Source organism: Aotus nancymaae, unplaced genomic scaffold, assembly GCF_030222135.1.
Source record: "Aotus nancymaae isolate 86718 unplaced genomic scaffold, 86718_ANA_hifiasm-v0.15.2.pri h1tg000030l, whole genome shotgun sequence".
NCBI lineage: Eukaryota > Metazoa > Chordata > Mammalia > Primates > Aotidae > Aotus > Aotus nancymaae.
The window spans coordinates 10,662,227-10,686,067 of NW_026988443.1; positions in this window are offsets into that span (position 1 = coordinate 10,662,227).

Here is a 23,841-nt window from a genome sequence, read left to right on the forward strand (position 1 = left end):
ACAAGTGAAATATTCCTCAGAGTTGCCCCACTCAAGGGTAAAGAGCTGAGGTATGTCCTCCATCTATAATTTGTCAATGACTTGGGGCTGCTCCCAGGGATGTAACTTCCCAGCATTAAGAGCCTGCCTACTTGTGCCAAGAGAAAGCCTCCAGTCTCTCCCCATAGAACCCAGTTTATATATACTGGGATGGTGAGTGCCAAGGGGCCAGGGCCAGGCAGTCTGCTAGCAGATCCAGTATATGACAGCTGGTTACCAGTCAGCAGCACACCCAAGCCCCTTTTTCTCATTGGCATGCCAGAATAAAGGCTTTCCTAGCCTCTTCTACATTAAATGTTGGCTTTGTCATGGCAAATGAGACGTAACAGAATACCCCCTGGGGCTTCTGAGAATGATTTCTCTTTCCTGATAAAAAGAAAGGGAGGCATACAGAGTCCTCTCACCTCTGGCTTCCCGTGTTTCTGGCCTTTGGACAGGCTATGGTAAGGTCATGAGGCCTGGGGCAGTGGCACCAACGGGTACCAAGAGGGTAAGCCCAACATCGTTTATATTCTAAACAGTTACTAAAGCTGCATACATCCAGACTCATTGTAAAGTTAATAACTGTCCATATGATTTATGCCACTATTAGTTCAGATTTCTGTTATTTGCAGCTAAATGCATTCCTAACAGAAAATTTGAGTTCATCTCTCTTAGAAAGTTTGTATCATTGTCAACTTAGCTTTTCTTCCTTACTCTGCTAGGTGTTGTAAAATATAAAGGAAGTCTTTGCCTTAAGCTTTTTAATAATCAACATAAGGGTAACGGTTTCAGCATGTGTAAACATATGTGAAAACTTAAATTGTGCAATTTAAATAATCAAAATAGAAGATTAGTTATTATTTTATTTTTTGTGTGATTTTATAACTTTATTTGACAAAAAGTAGTTAGTTCTTATCAAATTGACTGTAGATTTTTTAAGCGATAACAGATACATAGGTAACCAATGTACGGAGCTCATTTGGTGAATCTTCATTCGCATTAGTTTTTCTGGACAACTGCACATGGATGTGGTATGGGATGTTCCTCATTCCTTTGGCCCCAATAGCTTTGTTGAGCCCAATGTCAATGCACATATTTAGGGTTCCTATCTACTTCATGACAAATTTCCAGATTTTTTATTTTTGAGTGCCCAAGAGGTGCACTTCTTGAAGCCCACTTTCCAGATGTATCTGTAAATATTGATGATGAGCTCTCATATTCAAATCTACTTTCAAATCTTTATTCCAAATATTAGTTGGAAAAAGGTTCTAGAGACAAAAAGTAAGCTCTCTGATCATCACCCCATTGATGGCAGAATAGCCCTTCTTCTTGCCACTGTTGTTTGCAGGAGCCAGTCTTCCAGGCACTGGGTTGGACTATGTTATAATTTTAATAAATTAATTGATGTTGTTTTTTTCCTCAAAGCTCTTTTTAGCTTTTCTATCTTAGAATTTATTCAGGATATTATAGAATTTCTCCCCTTAGCACACCACCTCTCTCTATCCCCTCTTGGAACACAGTTCATGAATCAGATGCAATACAGGCCAGCTCAAGCATAGTGGGAAGATGGAGCACAGGGCAGCATTGGCAGAAATCAACTTCAAGATGAATTGAAAACAGACAGAAGTATAAACCAAGGTTGGTTATTCAAGAAACACAGTGGCAGGCAAGCCTTAGGATAAAAGGGGAAGAGCAGGCACAATAGGGTGTTGTTGTAGACTAAATGTTTAAATCCCCCCAAATCCATATGCTGAAGTCCTAAACTACCTAATGTGATGGTATTTCAAGATGGGGCCTTCGGGATTCATTGAGGCCATGAGGGTGGTGCCTTCTTGATGAGGTCAGTGCCTTTATAAGAAGAGACATCAGAACACCATCCCTCTTTCTCTCTTTTTTCTCCAAGCCTCCATCCACCATGTGAGACCATAGGGGAAAAAGTAGCTGTCTACAAGCCAGAAAGAGGGACCTCACCAGAAACCAATCATGCTGACACCTTGATCTTGGACTTCCCATCCTTAAGAACTGTGAGAAGATAAGTTTCACTCTACAGTATTTTCTCATGACAGCCATAGCTGACTAATACGTGAGTCTCAGATTTGACTAGAAGCTTAACCAAAAAATAGACACTAACTAGACTCTTGGGTAGATCATTTGTTTACTTTAAACCCCAGTTCTCTCCCCAGTAGAATGAAAGATTTACGGTAGTCCCACCTCATCCACGGTTTTGTTTTCCACGGTTTCAGTTACCCTTAGTCAATGGTGGTCCAAATATATTCAGTTGAAAATTCCAGAAATAAGTCACTCATATATTTTAAGTTGCAAGCAATTCTGAGTAACATGATGGAATCTTCCAGCACCCTGGTCTTTTCTGCCCAGGGTGTAGAAATCATCACTTTGTCCAGCATATCCACACTGTACATGCTCCCAGCCTATTAGTTGCTTCGTTGTCTGGATTTTTGAGGTATCACCATGGTGTTTGTGTTTAAGTAACCCTTATTTTACTTAATAATGGCCCCAAAGTGCAAAAGTAGTGATGCTGGCAATCTGGATATGCAAAAGAGAAGCCGTAAAGTGCTTCCTTTAAATGAAAAGGTGAAAGTTCTCAACTTAATAATGATACAGTATTCTGTATGTAAGATTCAGATTCAATATAATCTGCAGTTTCAGGCATCTACTGGGGGTCTTGGGACACAGCCTCCCCCAACCATGGATAAGGAGATACTACTGTATAACTATTACCTCTGATACCCTAGGATTCTAATCATACCCTGATTTCTCTTATTTCCTGGTTAAATTTTTATATGTCTGTCTTCCTCAAAACTGAGAACATCTGTAATTAGAAGTTGCAAACAAAGACACCACATACCACTTTCAAATCTTTAGTCCAAATATTAGTTGGAAAAGTTTCTAGAGACAAAAAATAAGTCAACCATGCCAGAAATGGAACCCATATATTTAAAAGTCTTCGAGTGCTACAAAAGCAAGCAGCATGTTAATATGACATTTACAAATCACCCCCAACCACTCTCTAATTAACTTATTGTGTGCCTTCTCTAAACTAACATATGCAGAATTAGAAGGGAAACACTTATCTGTTCTGTTGCTAAGGAACCAATATAATTTGCATAGTTAAAAAAGTATTAGTATATTTAAGCTGAAATCCTATCTATTTATAATGTCCAGATTTAAAACATGAGATCAAAGTCTCAACATTTTTTTTCACCATCTTAAGTAAGTAGCTCAAAGCAGCAGTGTGGTTGCACCTAATACATAATATTAAGAGGAAGCCCTACGCCACTTGGTGTTACAAATTGTTCCATAGTCATTCACAGGGGCTAAGCCGAGGAAGTTCAAGATTGTACAATGCAAGTAGACGGGTGGCTTCATTTGAAAAGATGTGTTGCACAACTCTACATACACTTGAATTCTGAATGAGTTCAGATTGACTAATTCTTTTTTAGGCTCTCTACAGAGATGAATATATTTTCCTCCTCACTTCTCAGAATAATTCCTCATTTATATTTCTCTAGGGGTGATAAAAAGAGCACTAGATTGGAGACAGAAAACCTGGGTTTAACTTGGCACCCACATTCACTGGGTGACTATGGGCCAATGTTATCACCTCTCAGAGCCTCAGGTCCTTCCCCTGTAAAGGTGGTCTGGCATGGCTAGCATTATTACGAGGAACAAAAGAGAAAGTGGGTCAGAAAGAGCCTTTCCAAGAAGGAGGTTATTACTAGTTAAAACTTTGATAAAGTTTTTTTTTGAAGCAACTTGACATAGGATATCAAAATTTGCATAGAAAAACAATCATATAAGAGAGCCAGGAAAATTCTGAAAATAAAATTAATGAAGGGGCTAGTACTATTATATTTTAAAATGTATTCTAAAGCTGCAGTATTTAAAACAGTATGGTGCTACTCCAGAGCTCAGGAGGCAGAACAATGAAAGATAATTAGGAGCAGTTAAGCTAAATACACGTGAGGATCTTATAAGAAATAAAAGTGGCATTTCAAATTGGTGGAGAAACTACGGTTTATTCAAAAAATGGTGCTTAGAAAATTGAAATTAATCATTAATGCACTTCTAACTACTTATAGATGTCTCAAATATTTAGATATAAAATATAAAACCATAAAAGTACTAAATGGAAATCTACATAAGTTTCTTTTAATAAAAGCACAGTGGAAGGCCTTTTTCAAGTGTTACATTTCGCCCAGAAACTGTCAAAAGATTGGCAAATCTGACCACAAAAAAATTAAACTATTCTCTTTGGTAAAAAAATAAATAAATCTGAAGACAACTTGCAAAAATGCAAATAAATAGGCAAAGTATATAAACTTTTTTTTCAAGAGAAGTAGTAATAGATAATAAAATATGAATAGATGTTTAAACTTGTTAGTAAGTTGGAAAATGTAAACAATAAGTTATCATTTTAAAAAATTACTGCATTAGTAAAGACGGAAACCCTGGATAATGCTCAGAGTTATTGCCTTTGAAATGCAATAGATGTTCTCAAATTCTATTTGGAGAATATGTATTTGTTGCTACTAAAAATACAAAAATTAGCCAGGTGTGGTGGTGGGCGCCGGTAATCCCAGTTACTTGGGAGGCTGAGGCAGGAGAATTGCTTCAGCCTGGAAGGCAAACATTGCAGTGAGCAGAGATCATGCTACTACATTCCAGCCTGGGCAACAGAGTGAGACTCTGTTTCAGAAAAATAAAGAAAGAAAGAAAGATAATCTTGATTCAAAACTCATCACTTTCCGTTTTTTCCATATTGATAATTTTGAGATTATTTATACCTATTGCATCTGTAAGGTGGGAAAGTCATATACGTGTGTGTTCTTTCTGCTGTGTATCTCTTCCCAATTACACCATCAGTGATGTCCTGTTTGTAGCCAGAATTCAGCCGTAGTAGGCATCAGCCATAGTATGAATATTTACACCACAAAATCAGCAAACACTAGAAATCAGGACTTGCCTTTTCTACACCCTAGAGAATGAGTCGGGTTTTTTTTTAACTTTTATTTTAAGTTCAGGTTTATTTATGGAGATGGCAGGTTTATTCTATAAGTAACCATGTGTCACAGGGGTTTGTTGTACTTAATAGGTATTAAGCCTATTACCCGATAGTTATTTTTCCTTATTGTCTTCCTCCTCCTGCCCCCCACCCTCTGATAGGCCTCAGTGTGTGTTGTTTCCCTCTGTGTGTTCATGTGTTCTCATCATTTAGTTCCCACTTATAAGTGAGAACATGAGGTATTAGTTTTCTGTTCCTGTGTTAGTTTGCTGAGGATAGTAGCCTCTAACTCCATCCATGTCCCTGTAAAGGACATGATTTAGATATTTTTATGGCTGCATAGTATTCCATGTAGCCAAATTCTGACTACAAACAGGACATCACTGATCGTCTAGTTAGGAAGAGATACACAGCAGAAAGAACACACACTTTCCCACCTTACAGATGCAGTAGGTATAAATAATCTCAAAATTATCAATATGAAAAAAATGGAAAGTGATGAGTTTTGAATCTAGATTATCTTTATTATTTTTATTTTTTTTTGAGACAGAGTCTCACTCTGTTACCCAGGCTGGAATGTAGTAGCGTGATCTCTGCTCACTGCAATGTTTGCCTTCCAGGCTGAAGCAATTCTCCTGCCTCAGCCTCCCAAGTAACTGGGATTACAGGCGCCCACCACCACACCTGGCTAATTTTTGTATTTTTAGTAGCAACAGGATTGCATTATGTTGGCCAGGCCTGTTTTGAACTCCTGACCTCAAATGATCTGCCCACCTCGGCCCCCCAAAGTGCTCTAATTGCAGGTGTGAGCCACCACCCTCTAAGACCTAGTATAGTCTTAGAGTATAGTAGTATAATATCATCACCTGAGACCCAGGCATGAGGAATGGAATGCTTTTCTTTTCTTTCCTTTTCTTTTTTTCTTTTTTTTTTTTTTTTTTTTTTTGAGAAAAAGTCTTGTTTTGTCGCCAGGCGCCAGGCTGGAGTGCAGTGGCGCGATCTCGGCTCACTGCAACCTCCACCTCCCAGTTTTAAGCAGTTCTCCTGCCTCAGTCTCCTGAGCAGCTGGGACTACAGGCGCACACCACCACACCCAGCTAATTTTTGTATTTTTTAGTAGAGACGGGGTTTCACCATGTTGGCCAGGATGGTCTCGATCTCTTTGACCTCATGATCTGCCTGCCTCAGCCTCCCAAAGTGCTGGGATTACAGGCGTGAGCCACCGCGCCCAGTGAGGAATGCTTTTCTAAAGGACATATAGCCATTTAGCAGGAATACCCAGATGTCCTTAGTCTCAGCTCAGGACTTGACTATCACAATGTGTTGTCTCAAATAAGTTATTTATCATAATCCTGGTAATCAGACGAAAATTAAAAATAAAAGATGGCAGTAACAATAATACTTTCTCCCATAAGACATTAGGGCTAAGGTATATTCTGAAACTTTGACATATTTCAGCAGAACTCTAGATTTAATAGCAATTATGAATCTAGGGTTTTATTTGAGTTTTTGTTTGTTTTTTCACAGGTGTTCTCCAAAATGCCCAAATCAAACGGTATTTTTAACCTACCATTTCTTCCTTAGGGAATAGAGCAGCCACACATTTCCCCAACTATGCTGAGTTCAGCTAACCACATTTTAAAAGCACAGCCTGAGTTCAGGTACAGGAAAGAGAAAAGAAGACAGAAATAGAGGTTTGTGCTTGCTGGGCAGACCCTGGGTTTGGTGTCTTAAAATAAGACAGTATAGCTATATAATCATGAGAATCACCTGATGCATTTGTTAAAAATCCAAATTACTGGGCTTTACCCTGGGTCATAATTAACAGAGGAGAGAGCTCAGAATCCATATATTCTTACATGACTATCTGGGTTCCTTATGATCAGATATGTTTGGGAAAACCTGGAATAGTGGTCAAGGTTATAGACTTGGGAGTTGCCAGTGCTGGATTTCACTAAGTAGGTGACCCTAGGAGATTTGCTTAACGTCTCTGGGCCTCAGCTTCCTCATCTGTACAATGGAAATAATAATAGCTATTTTATAGGGCTTCTAATACTCCATGTCTTCTCCAGGTTTTGAAAAGAGTATTTTAAAAGACCTTTCCTAATGAGTGCCTGAGCCAACACAGCTAAACATGTTGCTACTAAGAAAAGTATACTATTATGGAGTATAAAGAGACAGGAAAACAGGAAAGGTGGTCCCATCACTCAGCCAGTACGATGGGACTACAAGGGGACGTTTTGTAGTTGCCACAAAGCATGCTGTAACTGAAGAGAATGACAGTCAATGAAGAGCAAATATAATCGCCAACATACACCAACCAGGCAGAGGAGACAGTAAAAGAGCACTGGCAGAGAGGTTCAGAAATCGTAGTGTAAATTTCAACTCCAACACTTACTAGAAGGGTTAAGTTTAAAAAAAAATCTCTCAGCCCAGTTGCTTTATGTAATGGGGCATGACAAAGTGTGCTTTATCTGAAACTGTAGTGATCAAATGAGATAATAAATGTGATGTGATTTTATTTTGAAATAAGAGGTTGATTCTTTTATAAACACTCATTAAATAAAAAGAACATCCCCAAACACAGTTTTTAAAAATGCTTACACATAATCTACCTAATCTAAAGCAACCAGTGATGTAGGGTATTTTTTTTCTTCTAGGTTTCTAACGTATACGATTTGGGATTGAAATTTTTGAAAAAAAATTTTTTTTGTATTTTCATGTTGCCATCAAAGGTGCTTACAGTTTTATATCTTACTTTTTATTTAATGTTATCATGTAAGTGTTTTTGCATCATTGAAATGGCTATGCATGACCATTATTTACTGAAACGATCCTGTTGTTGGACTTTTGCTTTGTTACAAGCTTTGTGCTATTATAAAAATCACTGTCATGAACATCTTTGTGTTTTAATATTTTAAAACATGTATTTACTATTTTTGTCTTTTGAAGTCATTCTAAAGGAATGTGGAATTACTGAGTCTATGGCACACAATTTTAGTTATAGGATGCTTTTTAAACCCACAAAGTGCAGTGGAAATGTAAGGACGGGTTACAGCTCACATTTATCAAGTCCTTCCTGCAGCAGGCACGGGGCTGTGCTGAGTACCTGGGGAGTAACTCACAGAGCAGCTGGGAATCCTTGTGTCAGTTCTAAAGACACTAATAAGTTAACAAAAGTGACAGAGATGAAATCAGCAGCAAGTCAGCCCTCAGGGAGCTCTCCCCGTGGAAAGAAGGACAGCATCTCCATAAATAACAACTAAATCAAGCTTCTGCCCAATCACTCAGAAGCTGTGCTACCTTGGGCAAGACACTGTATCTCTCTGGGACTCTTTCCACACCTGAAAGCAAGAAGCTGAGATAATCTCTTGGGTCTTTCCAGTTCTGAAAGTTCTCTGATTCTGCCCTGACGTGTGGTCCCTGTCTTCTGTCTTCTGGCAGGGGTTCTAAATAGCTTTAATGCTACAAGACCAACTGCTCACAGCTTGAGCAGTAAGATGATATTGATTGTGCAGGTGCAGAGGAGGCAGATGTCCTGGCTACATCATCTGTAACTGGCGACAAGCCACTATATACCATGACGGTTTGTCTGGGGAGAAGACACACTTGACCATCATGCCCTGGGTCCAAGGTCTTTCTTTGCCAAAGCAAGCCTCAATACTTGGGGGAGACTCATGTCTCCCTGTAGACATCCTGTTTCCTTTACTAGTTTTGCAAGGGGTGAATCTGGAGTAATTCATGTAAATAAATTCACCTAAATAAAGCGAAATTAATTTTATTTTATCAATGAAAGAAAAAGAAAATACTATGAAGGCCTAAAATGAAAAAGTTTTCATGTCCCAAGTGTAAATAAAACTGGAATATTCTATTTCAGCGTCAAAAATATAGTGAGTCATAAAAGTGGTGCGGGGTTGGTTTTTGGTTTTCTCTAGCTTTTTCACATTTATGATTTTGGGTTGGATTTTGGAAATTTTGTCTGCATTTTTCATGTTGTGATCAAGGATGCATATAGTTTTACACCTTATTTGTTATTTAATTGTATCACATAAGTATTTTTGCCTTGTTGAAATGGTTATACAGAACCATCATGTACTTAAACAGTCCCTATTGTTGGACCTTTGTTTTGCTATAAATTTTTGCTGTTATAGAAATCACTATTATATGTGCTATTATATAGTATTACTAAGACTTTTACTTTTAAAATACTTTAAAGTAGTGCACATGGATCTCAGAGTTAGCTTAAATGTGAGCCTGTGTTCATGCGTAACATCTAATTACAATCTAGTTACAACAGAGGGAGGAATCCAAAATATCTCTACAGTAACTTCTGTAAACATTTTTCTGATGCTGCTCTTTTAACTCAAATAAGACATCTTGTTCCTCTGTGGAGTTCAATAACTCCCTTGTTTTCTTGAAGAAAACTTCGCTGGTTCTGATCTTACTGATTTTGTAGAGTGGAAGACCGGCTAGACAGAGGCTGAGAGACCAGAGTCTGCCCCACTCTCTGCCAACACCCTGGGAAAGGCATTTTCTCTCCTTGAACTTCAGTTTCCTCTTAATGGAAACAAAGAGAACTGTGTTAGATACTTAGTAACTACAGGAGTCTCCCTTATCCTGGTTTTGCTTTCCATGGTTTCAGTTACCTTGGGTACAATACAATAAGATATTTTGAGAGAGAGAGAGAGAGAGAGAGAGAGAGAGAGAGAGAGAGAGAGGCCATATTCATGTAACTTTCATTACAGTATATTGTTATAATTGCTCTAACTTATTAGTTATTTTTGTTAATGTCTTACTGTGCCTAATTTATAAATGAAACTTTATCCTAAGTATGTACATTTAGGAAAAAACACAGTATTTAAAGAATTTTGTACTATATATATTCAACCATTTACTGAAGGTCTTGGAAAGTATCCTCATGACTAATGGAGACTACTATATAGCATTCAGTAGTATAATATTCTACGTTTCTGTAGTGTAATAGACTAGCTATTGAACTGGGGTTGAGTTGTGATATTCCCTGCATCTAAGATAAACAAGTTGCCAATAAAGTGACAGGGAGAATTATGCTCCTGCGCTTAAAAAGGAGACTGCCTCACTGGCCCTGATGCATCACCTCTCCCTGGGTCTGTGCCCTTTGTCATGCATTTGTTGTCTCTTCTGCTAAAGGTGAAGCATATTGTCCTGTCTTTGACTTTGGGCTTAGCCCTGTGACTTACCTTGGACAATGGGATGTTCACAGCCATGATGCCACCAACAGCTTGCAACTTGCATGCCTGTGGTTGTAAAGTTAGGCATTTTCTTTTGCATCACCCCAGGATGGTCTTACCCTGGCTAGCCTGCTGGTCCCAGGAGGAGGATGAGAGGCATGCAGTGCAGAGCTGGCTCAGCTGCTGAGCCTTTCACTGAATCTCTCCAGTTGGCTTACAAATGTGTGAGCAATAAGAAATCACTGCTGTTTTAAGCCACTGAGTTTTGGCATGGTATGTTATGCAGCACTGTTGTGATAGCTAACAAATACAGAGGGCAAGCTCTTTTCTAAAAGGAAACATGTATTTCCCTAAATACAAAATATCAAATATAAATTAGCTTTATTTGTGGTACAATATAGATATTAAGACTTCCTGGCTGGGCATGGTGGCTCACGCCTATAATCCCAGCACTTTGGGAGGCAGAGATGAAAGGATTGCTTAAGCCCAGAAGTTCAAGACCAACCTGGGCAAACTGTAAGGCCCCATCTTTACAAAAACATTTAAAAATTAGCCAGGTGTGGTGGTACATGCTTGTAGTCCCAGGTACTTGGAAGGCTGAGGTAGGAGGATATCTTAAGCCTGCGAGTTTGAGGCTGCCATGAGCTATGATCACCTCACTGCATTCCAGCCTGAGCAACAGAGTGAGACACTGTCTCAAAAAAAAGACTTCCTACACTGTAGTTAGCCTGCATTGGGTTGACATCTGTGTGACTTTGGCTCAGTTAACTTCTCTTAGCCTCGGTTTCCACATCTGTAAAGTGGGGTACCCGGGTAATTAAATTTACTGTGAGGATTAAATCAGAGCGCACACGAGAAACGTAACACAGTGCTTTCACATACGCGCTCAGTAAATGGGAGCTGTTAGCCCACCATTTTCTAAATTCCTGCGGAACTTAGAGTGCATGCTCCAAAATTCAGCACACATCTGAAAAATAACGTAGAAATATATTCTCAAATCTGACAGGCAAGTATTTTCTCACCCAACAGACATAAGCACTTTGAGGGTAAGGTTGATTTTTGTTTGGTTCCAGCTGGGGAAACAGCCACTGTGAGCACTTTGAGTAAAGTCAAATCCTTTGGTCTCTTTTCACTGTTCTTTTCATCCTCTGATTATCAAAGAGATATTCTCCACTGGTACTACAACAGCTTTAACACCTTTCTGATACAGAGTAACCTCCCGTTTCATGAAGAATGAAAATGCCTAAGGTTCAGAGAGCCTTAGATAAGCAACGATTATTTCGATGTTTACTTTGTATCAGTTACTTGTTGGTGGACTGTTGGGTTTCCTTTTATAAAAGTGATAAAAAACTTTCTTTTAAAAATAAATTTATTTTATTTTTAAAAAGTAAGTCTGCTTGAAAAAAATATGTAAGTGATCATACAGTAGTACTTAGATATGGCCAAAAATATAAAGGTGGTACTCAAATGAGTGATGTTGAGAAAATGCTGAGTTAATAAGTACTGAACTGATTAAAGCAGAAATTCTGTTTACAAATGGAAATCAGAAATTATATCTACTTCGCTAAAGCAGTCACTAATTCAAACTTGATACCAGTATTGATTGACTCTATTTCATCACCTCTGAACTTAGCCCAGATAACTGAGTTTAGCAGTATTAAGGGACTGTAAGCATAATGAACATTTCTAAAAAATCAGCATAACATTTTTCATTTCAACACGAAGGGCACTGACAACCAGCTCCTTTCAATTGTCTGGAAAAAAAACAAATGCAGATTTTGTGTTTTCTGATGTTATTGAAGCCACCAGAAACCATCTGCACATGTACCAGACATGCAGGGTGACACCCATGATTCCAAATAGGCTGGCAAAGTAGGCCAAGTGTATCTTTGTGTCTACAATTATCAATTTCAAATCCTGGAAAGATGTCTATAGAAGGGAATCAGGAAGAAACACGGCACTCTCTCTCATCTCCCAGTGCAAACAGCCATTGTTCAAGACCAATTAGCATGACTGTTGGGCCCTTCTTGTTGAAGGTTACACGTCCAGGCTGGGAGCATCTGCTGCACGTTTCTTCATTTCTTTCCCATTTTGAGCAATTCGGTTCCTAAGAACTGTTTCCTCGTGGCTTCCTGGAGTCTGATGACAAACCACCATACTTTGTTCCTGTCCTTTAAGGCCCTAAAGGGCACTAGAGAACACACAAAATTTGTTTCTAATTTTGCATCTGCCAAAACATTCCTATAACAATACAAGACTATAAAAATAGGATGCAACATCCCTCTAATTCCACAAAATAAACAAATCCAAAAGGAAATTAAACACAGTCCTTGAAAATGCAGCATAAATGTTTTTACATTCATTCCCCCTTTCCTTAGCTGGCAAAAACTTGTCCCTGAATTATGATTTAAGACTGCATATTTATCCTTCTATGTTTACAACAGATAATCATGACATAAGCCAATGAAAAGAAACACTAGGGCTTTCTTCTTCTTCTTGGTTTCATGTTTTGCAAAATGAATGTCCCTCGGGACAGTTTAAGAGAATGTGGAATCCAATTTCCTCACTGGTGTTAGGAGTTTTATTTTTAACTCAAGTACTCAAAATAATAGACATTCTCTTCGTACCCTTATCCGCAGTTGGAGTACACCAGACATGGACCAGAATTATCTTTCCATTTTCATTTTTAGATAGTTCAGGGTAACTTAGCGTTCTGAATTCCTGAATCTTAGCCAAGGTGATGTCATTAAATCTATAATGAAAACAGTGTCACTGAGAGAATTAATTCATTATGGTGGAATTAAGTTAAATCCTTTATGATATGCTATTAAGCACCCACACTAACTTGCTTGCATCAACCTAAATGAAGCACATTCAAATGCAAAAAAAGAAAAACAAGTTCCAACCTCAAATCTCATTGAATATTAGGTAACTTTCGAAGTTAAATTTAACTATTAAAAATATTTATAAATCTCATGGTATTTAAGACATCTTAAATGTGTTACAGTGGCCAAATACTTTGTGGTTTATATAACATCTTTGCCTGAGGGAGTATAACATACTGTATAAATCATTATTTTGTATTTTATAAATGTTTTTGCCTTATGACTTGGTTTCTGCAATAACCAAATAACACAAGAACTGCCCAACGTTTCATTAATCCTTAAAATGTTATTACACTCAGTCCAGATATGATAAAACAGTGTTTCCAGAGTTTGAAGTAATTTGATCAAGATTTTAAAGACATTTCTAATCCCCAAATTTACAATGTAATCACCAAATACTTATTTTGTTAGGTTCTGCAGAGAAAAATAAACAAATGGATTCTATTCCCTGTCCTCTAGAATTTTACAGTTCAGTCCGGAGCCATGACATATTCGTGTAAAAATCTATCCCCTTGAACCTGTGAAGAGGAAGAGTTATGTAACTATTAGCTTACAAGGGACTATTTCTGCTTCTGACACCAAATTTCTGCTGAGTCCAGGGAAACTTCCCACTTCCTCTCTATATCCTGGCTCACCACATACTTATCTAGGATAATGACTGCCTTGAAGGGGGTTGGGTTTCTTAGAGGAAAAAAAGTTACGATGGTATTCAATATGAAAACTTGAATGTTAATAGTTTGGTTTTTTTTTAATAAAGGTTACCAATTCAAAAATTAGGTCATTTCATGCTGGTGGAAAGAACATGCATTCTCAGAAGATAACTGAAAGAAATCACAATTCATGTTCAAAGCATCTTGCTTCTGACACATGGCTGTTAAGTGACAAATGGAAATTTCCTGAGCTCAGTAAAACGACTTGACAATAGGCTGCATACAGTTTCTATAGGAAAGCGGAATGTCAAAAAAAGTTGTAGCAATCATGCACCATCATTAATGATGATCAGCCAAGCTCTTTGTCTGCAAGGACCGTGAACCAAATATTGTCACAGTCAGTCACTGACTGTGCAAGACTCTTTTCGTACCAACCTTATGAAAAGAAATTTTATTTTTATAGATTGGCTCTCATTACAACAAGTATTACCCCCAAACCCTTGAAATAATAAAAAGAATTCTGAAGCCTAGTCAATGACCTGCCTGCTTTATACAATATTGATAGGACAACCCCCTGGGCAACAAAGGAATCTGATGGTGCCTTGGTTTTCTTTGTAATGAGATTTGGCCAGGATCAGGAAAATCATGTATTTATTTAAAATGGATAGCCTGACTGCTTCTCAGAAGGTTTGAAGTGGCTTGCAAAAACAAACCAAACAAACAAACAAAAAAGCCAGGATGTATTAAGACTTAAAAAATTTTAGGAGTACAAAAAAAGAGAAAGGAAATCATCAAATGCATTAGCAGCCCAGGCAAATGCAGCTCCTTTAATTGGGCATTAAACAAACTGAAATGTAGCATTTCCTGTTCCATAAGCAAGCAGGACTGAAACTTGGCTTGTGCACCAGTAAAGCTTACCAGTTGTGTTTTTGGCTGGCATCCACTCCAAATGGATGATGCTCATGCTGTATTATATGTAAAATATTGTTATCATCACTCCAGGAGACAAGCAGAGAATAGACACTCAATAAATTGTAGCAGTTTTCAGTATTTTTGTCCTGCATTCCCAGCAGCCATATCACCTGCAGCATTCAGTTAATATTTATTTGAAATTCACAGAAAATAAATTCACGTTTTCCCTTTAAGCAACTGCCTGCTAAGTGCCCTCTACCAGCAAATGGAGGCAAGGACTTGATCTTTCTTAGGGCTCTATTTTCCGCTATAGGAAAAATTAGTACAAGAGGCCACAGCTCAATCGATGTTTACCAAAAATCTGATTTTTTGTTCCTAGTTGGAATTTTGCAACCTGAATTTTATAAATCACCTGAATAACACACGAGGAGGATGCATCAATTCTAGTCCGCTGCTGAAGTGTGCAAACACTATATGGAGTTTCTTTAATGTTTGCAAAAAAAAAGGGGCACATTTCTCTCTTTTTCTCTAATTTTCTTTATATTTAAGTTTCCCACCTCTGGAGGAGTGCATGGAGCTAATTGTGCATTTCCTTCTGTGAATAAAGGACGGAGTGTCTGCTTTCACTTCAAATTGCTTGGCTCTCAATCAACATCACCATAAATGTGACATATGAATATTAAATCCAAATATTTTATTGGTGCAGATAAATATGATTTGTAAAAAGAGTCAAATTAACAATCCATTACATACTAATGGGCTCTAATCAATAAGTTTAATTTGACTAAAAGGAGAGGGGCGGGGGATGGGGGGAGAAAAGAGACTCAATTACACCCAAATGGTGCCATTTAAAATTATAAAGGTGACTGACTTCTACAACTTTTCAGCTGTATTCTGACTTGGGGGCTTATGGACCCAACATCGGAGCTATGTTGAAAGTGAGCATCTGTCTGTGTTTTGCACACTCATATTTCTAATTATTTTTCTTTAAAATGAATCACTGTAAATACAAAAAGGTACTGAGAATAATGCAAACGAACAAGATCCCACAAAACAGAAAGAAAAACGTGTCTTTAAAAGCCATATTTGCTCCGGATTACTTCAGTAAAAATGAAACTTGCACATAAATCCGAAGTTTCTTTTGTCCCATCTCTATTTTACCCTTCTCTTTCCCTTCCTCCTTCTCCAGCCACTGGACTGAATGTGGTATGTTTCCTTCTTGCCTTCATTTCTGTGCTTTTACTATAGTTACAGGAATCCAGAAGCCATGTGGAGTATCACTTGGTGTGTCTGTAAATTCTACAACTTGCTTTTTCCAACTGGCAACCTAGTTCATTCCTTTTAACTGTGGTGTAATATTCCACCATGTGATTCTGTCACTTTCTTTATTCTTTTTTATCTCTCTCATTCTCCTACTGATGGATAGTTAGGTTGAATCACCTCACTATAGTTATTCTGACACCAGTTATGAGAAAGATGCCCAGGTTCTTGATGACTGAAGTAGATTTTAGGTCCTTGGACAGATCGCAGTCTCACCTATGGGAAGAACTACATCCCCTCCTCCAGGGCTCTACCAAGGGAGAAACAAGGTAGAAAAGCGTGCCTTTTTCTTTGGCTGCTGCTTTTGCATTTTATGAAAATAGCCGGCACATGGCAATGTGACTCAAGCTGGCAGCGCCCTTTGAGCATCAAACGTGTCCTCTTTCCGCCTGCCTACTTCGGCTCCGGGTTCTCTCCCGAAGCCTAAATAAAGAAGGTAACAGACAACCCCTCTATTGGCAGAGGCTTCTGCCTTTTCCGACGGGCTGTCTGCAGCACATCCGTAATCCTTATGTCAGCCTGCACTCTAGCGTTGCCGGCCGGTCCAGCATCTGACAGCCACGAATCCAAAGCGCCGGCAGCTCGTTTCTAAGCAGCCGCTCACAGCACCAGCCGCCCTCCCGCAGAAGGGGAACAAAGCCCGGCGGACTATCTCACTATCTTCTGGGTGGCAAGGAAATCTCAATTATACACCCAAGGGATGTGGTTTGTGAAAAACTAGAAAGAATGTTTAAATTGTATACGTAAATTGTTTTGTTTTACAAGCTGGGGTAAATCAGCACATTTGCAGCCCGTATTTATCTGATCCACTCCGTAAGACTCTTTTTGAATGCATGCCCTTGATGTGGGGTAGATGCCTATGCAAAACATAACCGACCCCTAAATTCAATTAGGGCATTGGGGGGGAAATGGAAATTTAGCTTTGGGGTTAGTCATGACTGCTGAGAACTTCTCGGAATAGTTTCTTGGCTGTAACCGAAGATTGAAATCGAAGGATAAAATTTCCAACGGATGCTGAGTAGTCAGAATGTTGGTTCGAGCTAGCCCTTTTAAGAAAAAGATGGCAAATGAAAGGCCTTCCTTTAATCTGATTTCAAGCTCATTTAAAAAAAATTCTTTGTGTCACCCCCAACATAGCATAGTCAACATTTATTGAGCTGGATATAGTATAAGTAATGTTCTCTATCCTGATACCAATACATGGTGGGAGATGAGAATGTATCATTCCATGGGACAAACTGTAAATTGCAAAAAATACCCCAAGGAAAACAACATTCGAAAAGAGAGTGTTTTATTTTTATGCACCTTTTAGCAGTAGTGCACACCCCAGGGATGTGGTTGATGAAGAAGTAGGAGGATTTAAATTGTATATATAAACTGTTGTGTTTCACAAGCTGGGATAAATCACAGAGAGAGGTCATGGTGATCAGGAAAGTTTGAGGCTGTGTGGAACCTAAGCAGAAATAATCTGGCTTTGACAACGGGCTGCTGAACCCTAATCGCTGATAACAGCCGTCGAGCAGCAGAGAAACTCCACTTCATATCGATGTGGCATTTACTCTTTCAGAAAGCCCCCCACTCTGGCCGGCACTTATGGCAAGATAATTAATAGTCCCCTGAGTTATAGATTCTGAGCTAAAGGTAACAGTACATAATGGAAGTCAAGGTCACCCATAATACAGTAGCTTCTATAACAAAGGGGATTATTACTGCAATTACCGTCCTGTTGGAAAGATTTTATAAGTTTTCTTCATTTTAATTCTTAAATCTTCCTCTTACCAGTGAAGTTTAAACTCTCCTATTTATGATGGAGGAATAAAAGCCTCTCTCATCCCACCACAAAAGCTTTCTCTTTGGAGAAACCGAGGTGGTTTCTAGTGAGGGCGATGAGAGAAAGGCAGCCCCATTTACCCACGAGGCCTTCGTGAAGTCTTCCCAGGCTGGGCATGTCCGCTTTGTGGTGTCCCGTCCTGTGCCATGTCAGAATACTAAAATACACTCAGACCCCCGATGAAATATATTATTTTCTGCTTGAAAATGGGAATATTTTCTATTGTTGCTGATAATATTATTATTCATTTCTAGTTGATGGTATTTTTCTTCTCCTCTTGGAGCCAATGATTTTCTCTCCCCTCATTCTCACCAGGTCTCAAACATGCTGAAAGGGCCTTGAAAAGTTTCTCTCTGGCCCTTTGCCTGTTTTGTCCAATGAAGACGACAGCTCTGTTTGCCAAAGCCTAAACTCAGGCCGAACGCCGGAGCACATTTTCCACCCAAACTATTTATTGGCTAAATTTGCTCCTGGCTGGAAAAACTCCAGTTCCCATCATTCACACACACACACACACACACACACACGCACGCACACACACACACACACCCCAAAACAAAAGATGTTTTAAAAGCGCTTCTAAAAACAGAGCTTAGGCCTGAAAATTGTAATTAATGTAATAAGACATCCTGCCCAGAGCAGATCAGAAGCTATACGAGCCATTTGGGTGAGCCCATGAGCGTGGCGACAGACAGCATCACTCCAGTGCTCTCTGAAATGGTTTTGCGCTAACACAGCACGCATTTTTATGATGTGGACCATCTTGCTGTCTTTCTTCTCTGGACAAAAAAGCGAGCAGACACAATCATCTTTTGAGAATGATGGCATCGTCATTGTCTGCATAGCAGGACTGTAATTAAACACCAGAAATAGGACAGCTGAGAAGGGACAAAGAGCAGGGAAGGCAGGGGACTGCAAGACAGCATCGTGGGGAGAGACTGCACCAAGATAGCAGCTGAAATCCAGTATCTGCACGTATGAGGTCATCCTGGGTAAGAGTATGTGTCCAGATGGAAAAAAAAATACATGAAGTAGGCTGGAGGAGGAGAGGCCCAGAGAGCTGCTTAGTGGTCAGGGACCACATACCCCCTTCTCCAGGCAGTCCTCAGGGATGTCTCCTGGGAAAAATTATTCACGTATCAAATATTCACTAAGGGCCTACTATGTACCAAGCATTGTTTTAGGTGCTCGGGATTCTCAGCAGTGAGTGAGACAAACCAGGGCACTGCTTTTGAATTGATCCCAGAAGGAGCCAGGTAGGTAAAGATCTGGGAGGAGAGCCTTCCAGGCAGAAGGGACTCCAAGGACTGTCTGAAGAAGGCCAGTGTGCTGGAGCTGAGAATGCTGGAGAGTGGAGCGGGACCTACAATCAAAGAGGTGGGCAGGGCTTCCTCTGGTAAGATCTGCGAGCCCCAGGGGAGGAGCTGGAATTTTAGTTGAAATTCAAGAGCTGGCTGATGGAGGATTTTCAATATGGGGCCTATAGTATCTTTCATTGCATGGAGTCCTGTGAATTCACAGGGGCCCCTCCTTCCAGGCCTCTGTCCTCCCACCTGACACTTACACACAGTGACACCTGTAGCAGCCGCCTCATCCACGTGCAGGGACATGGCTGAGTTGAACCCGTAGACTGTGCACTTACTCTGTGCTGCAAGCAGACCTCACTTTAATGCTCAACGGGCTCCCTAAAAGGCTGGTGGATGATGACAAATAAAGTAAGGGCTAATTCTGAGATTAAATATGTTGGGAGGTTTCGAAAAGAAGGACACCAATAACATCTTGATTGTCTTTGATTTTCTGCTTCCATGGCTGATGAAGCTACATACAAATGTGTTTCTCTCTAGAAATCAAAAAGTCATTTAATACCCTCCCAAGAGATACCTTGTGGGGACTGAATAATAACATTTAGATAAAAATGGAACACAGGAGTTCACTGCAAGAATGAGTGAAGGAACGAATGAATTTCATCATTGGTACGTCAGTGGGCTCTAAGGGTTTTGAAGTGGAGGTAGGACCCGAAGAAAGAGCACTAGCTTATTCCAGTCCCAGTAATGCCCCTGAGTTACTAGAGTGTTGGGGAATGGAGTGTTGGGGCAGCAAGTTCAACCCCAGCAGGAAATTGACACTAGAGAGAGGAAGGGACTTGCCCAAGGTCACGCTGGCAAACCAGGCCTGGAATTCTACACAGAGCTCCTTCCAGTGTGCTCTGCTGCTTCCTTTTAGGATAAAGAAGGGAAGGAAACATTGGCCCAGAACACACACCATTTGAGTCCCTAAGTATCGAAGGACGACTGGACGGCAGGCAGACATCTCTCCCACTCTCCTTCCTGATCCTGTGCTGCAGACCACACATAACAAGGCCCTTTTAGTGGGGCACAGTGGGCTGTGGGATACCAGGGCATCGTCTACAAGAAGAGCGAGGACCTTGCTTGAGCACAGCCCTTAGTTTTCTCATCTGTAAAGTGGATATAATTTTATATAATTTGTAATCTGGTAAATTAACCTACTGTCTTATCTCCTGATAAATGCAAAGAGTTATCACAGTGTCTGGCCCATGATAAACCCTCCAGAAATAGTAGCCATCATTAACATTTCTTATGATAGAAAACATAGAAAAATACACCAAAAAATCACCCATTACTCTGAAACTAGAGATAACCAAAATTAATATTTTACAGATTATCCTTCCAGCCCTTCTTCCTTCAAGCCTGTATAATATATATGTATACATATATACACACATACATACACACATATATCTATACATGCACATCCATAAGTATGTGTGTATATATTATATGGTACATATATTACTTCATAATTTCACATTTTCTCATAATTTGTTTATTAATAATAATTTGAGTATATGTTAAGCATTTCCTATGTCACAGAAATCTTCCAAAATATGATTTATTTATTTATTTATTTTCAGACAGAGTCTTGCTCTGTCACCAGGCTGGAGTGCAATGGCACCATCTCAGCTCACTGCAACCTCCACCTCCCGGGTTCAAGAGTTTCCCCTGCCTCAGTCTCCCGAGTAGCTGGGAGTGCAGGTACACAACACCATGCCCCACTAATTTTTTGTATTTTAGTAGAAACGGGGTTTCATCATGTTGGCCAGGATGGTCTCAGTCTTCTGACCTTATGGTACGCCCACCTCAACCTCCCAAAGTGCTGGGATTACAGGCATGAGCCACTGTGCCCAGTCTCCAAAATATGATTTTTCATGTTTTTTTTTTTTTAACAAATCCCATGTTACTGGAGACTTCAACTTGTTGACTTTTTGCTATTACAAAAAATCTTTAGTAGTTATTCCTACAATAAACCTTTATAAATAATTATTATAATTTCTTCAGGATAATTACTCATGGATTTGCTGGGACATAGGGCATGCATAATTTTGAAGATTTTGACATAAATTTCCAAATTGTTCTCCAAAATATTAAACCACCTCATTTCCTCCTGCGCAGCGTAAAGGTGTGTGAGCTCACATCTTCACCAACCCTGGGGATGATCATTTTAAATGCCTTTGCCATTTTAGATAGGCCCAAAAGATTGCATCTTGTTGTTTAATGTTGCATCCTTGATTGCAATGAAGGCTGAATCTTCATCTGTATTTATTCACTTACAAACTGCCTAGTTAAGTTTATTTCTCTACTAGGGTGCTTGTCTAAGTTGAATATGTCCCAGATGAACAAATTTGTTAGAGGTTGCTGTATAATTGGTATGCTAATGTTTTGTCATTGTGTCTACTGAAATATTTTTCCCATATTGTCTTTTTGGTACCTTTTAGCATCTTTTTATTTTTTTTTAGATGGAGTCTTGCTCTGTCTTGCTCTGTTGCCAGGCTGGAGTACAGTAGCGTGATCTCAGCTCACTGCAACCTCTACCTCCTGGGTTCAAGGAATTCCCCCGCCTCAGCCTCCTGAGAAGCTGGGACTACAGGCATGCGCCACCACACCCAGCTAATTTTTTGTATTTTAGTAGAGACGAGTTTAGTTTCACATTTTGGCCAGGATGGTCTCGATCTCCTGACCTTGTGATCTGCCTGCCTCAGACTCTCAAAGTGCTGGAATTACAGGCATGAGTCACCATGCCTGGCCTCTTTCATTATCTTAATCAAAATCTTGCAAGAATATCATCTAGGCATGATGTCCCTCTGGTCCTGACATTCTGTCATTGATGACTAAACAATCTCATTCATGTTTACTCCTGCTCTTAAGACTGTTTTTCCATGCAGGGCAAAAGCCACTCCAGCATGTCTCCAGTTTCCTGACCATGAGGGCTCTTCTCACATCACACCGGAGTACTTCCCGGGGCCCCAGTACCAACCACTGTCTAATAACGAAGCTCTTTGGGGCCTGTCCCTGTTGCAGCTTGGACTCTCCATTTCCTAAGCCCAACATCTACAGTCAGTACCCGAAAGCCCTGGTGGGTCAGAGGCCAGGAATATTGTCTTTGAATAAAGTGAGGGCACGGGGCAAAGGGAAGAGAAAGGAGAGAACAGCTAGTTTTTTGTTTTTTCCGAAGCAACCTAATTTAAGTGTAAAAATCAACTTTTCTCTAAACAACGTGTCAACAACCTGAGAGCTGTGAATCATGGTGCTAAAGCTGAGCAACGTGTGAGGAAAAGCTTTTATCGAAAGCCCGGGGGAAGCTGGCTCTGTGCTTGCAGCGGACATTTCTGAACTGGACAGATCGCCGCCATGCTATGCCTGACATTCTTCAAGATCTTCATTGTCCCGCCTGCCGTCCCTGAACAGGAGCCGCGTGCCTTCGGCAGTGTCACGGACTCTGGGTCATCGTGCTTGACCTTGTGCTCCCCAGCTTCCATTCTTCCTCTTTCTAGTAATGGGGCTGCCAGTTTCCAGTGGCAATTTCCCATTCTCGGTTCATGTGTGTTTTGGGAGACATTGACTTTCAGGTGGGGATTTGACGCACGGCTGGCCAATCAGAGCTTGTGGTCTCAGCTGTCCTTGCAGGGATGAGTGGATGGTGCAATTCAGGCCAATAAGAGCCAAGAATCTTTTGACCCAAACTATTGGGGAAAAGAGCCCTCCCTTCCACTAGGCCAGTATGGTGAACATGGAGGTCTGGAACGTGGAGGTCTGGAAGTCTGGTTATCTTGCTACCCTAGGACCCAACAGACAGAAGCCAAGTGGAGAAATGGAGACAATGGGACTGAGTCCTGAAGACATTATTGGGCCTGCGGATCAAGCCATGCCTGAGACCCATGGTGGGACTTTTTGGTGATGTGGGTCAATCAACTCCCTATTTTGGCAAAAGCGCTTTTGCATCAGTTTTTGTCATTATTGGGGAAGGAGTCATAATTAACACAATCTATCCCAAATGTTAGATCTCTGCCTTGAACAGATGAATTGCAGATATCCAAATCCAGACAGGGTTCCAGCCTTCACAGCTAAGCGGGACATTGGCAGCACAATGAGCTCTTAAGACAGAGACCTGGAAACACGCATGCAGGGAATAGTTGATGAAACACAGAGGGTGACTTCAGGGAGAAGTGACAGACTGTTGTCATGCAGACCTGGCAACATAGACTACTGTATGAAGACCTTTTAGAGCTAGATTTTATAACTCAGTGTAAGAAAAAGTTACTAACTCTCAGATGTGAGGAGGTACTGAGCTCTCTGCTCATGGAAGCATTTAAGTGTAAAGTACCTAAAGGGTTAGGTCATTTAAGGGATTGAAGCATCAGGTGCAGCTAGGACCAGATGCCCTTTACATCCCTACCGTCCCTGAGTTACAAAGAGTCTGTTTTCAGGATGAAGATGTTAGTGTTTGAATCAAGTCTTTCTTCTTTGTGACCCAGCTTCTCCAGTGAGGAAATATGTTTATGAGGGTCAAGTTACTATGGAGATGACTTAAAATGACAGGGTCAATGTTTAAAGCAAAGAAACAGAGAAATTACTTTTTGAGTGTGGACCCTGAACCCCCACCTGAAACTTTAACTATGGCTCCTGTTACCTGC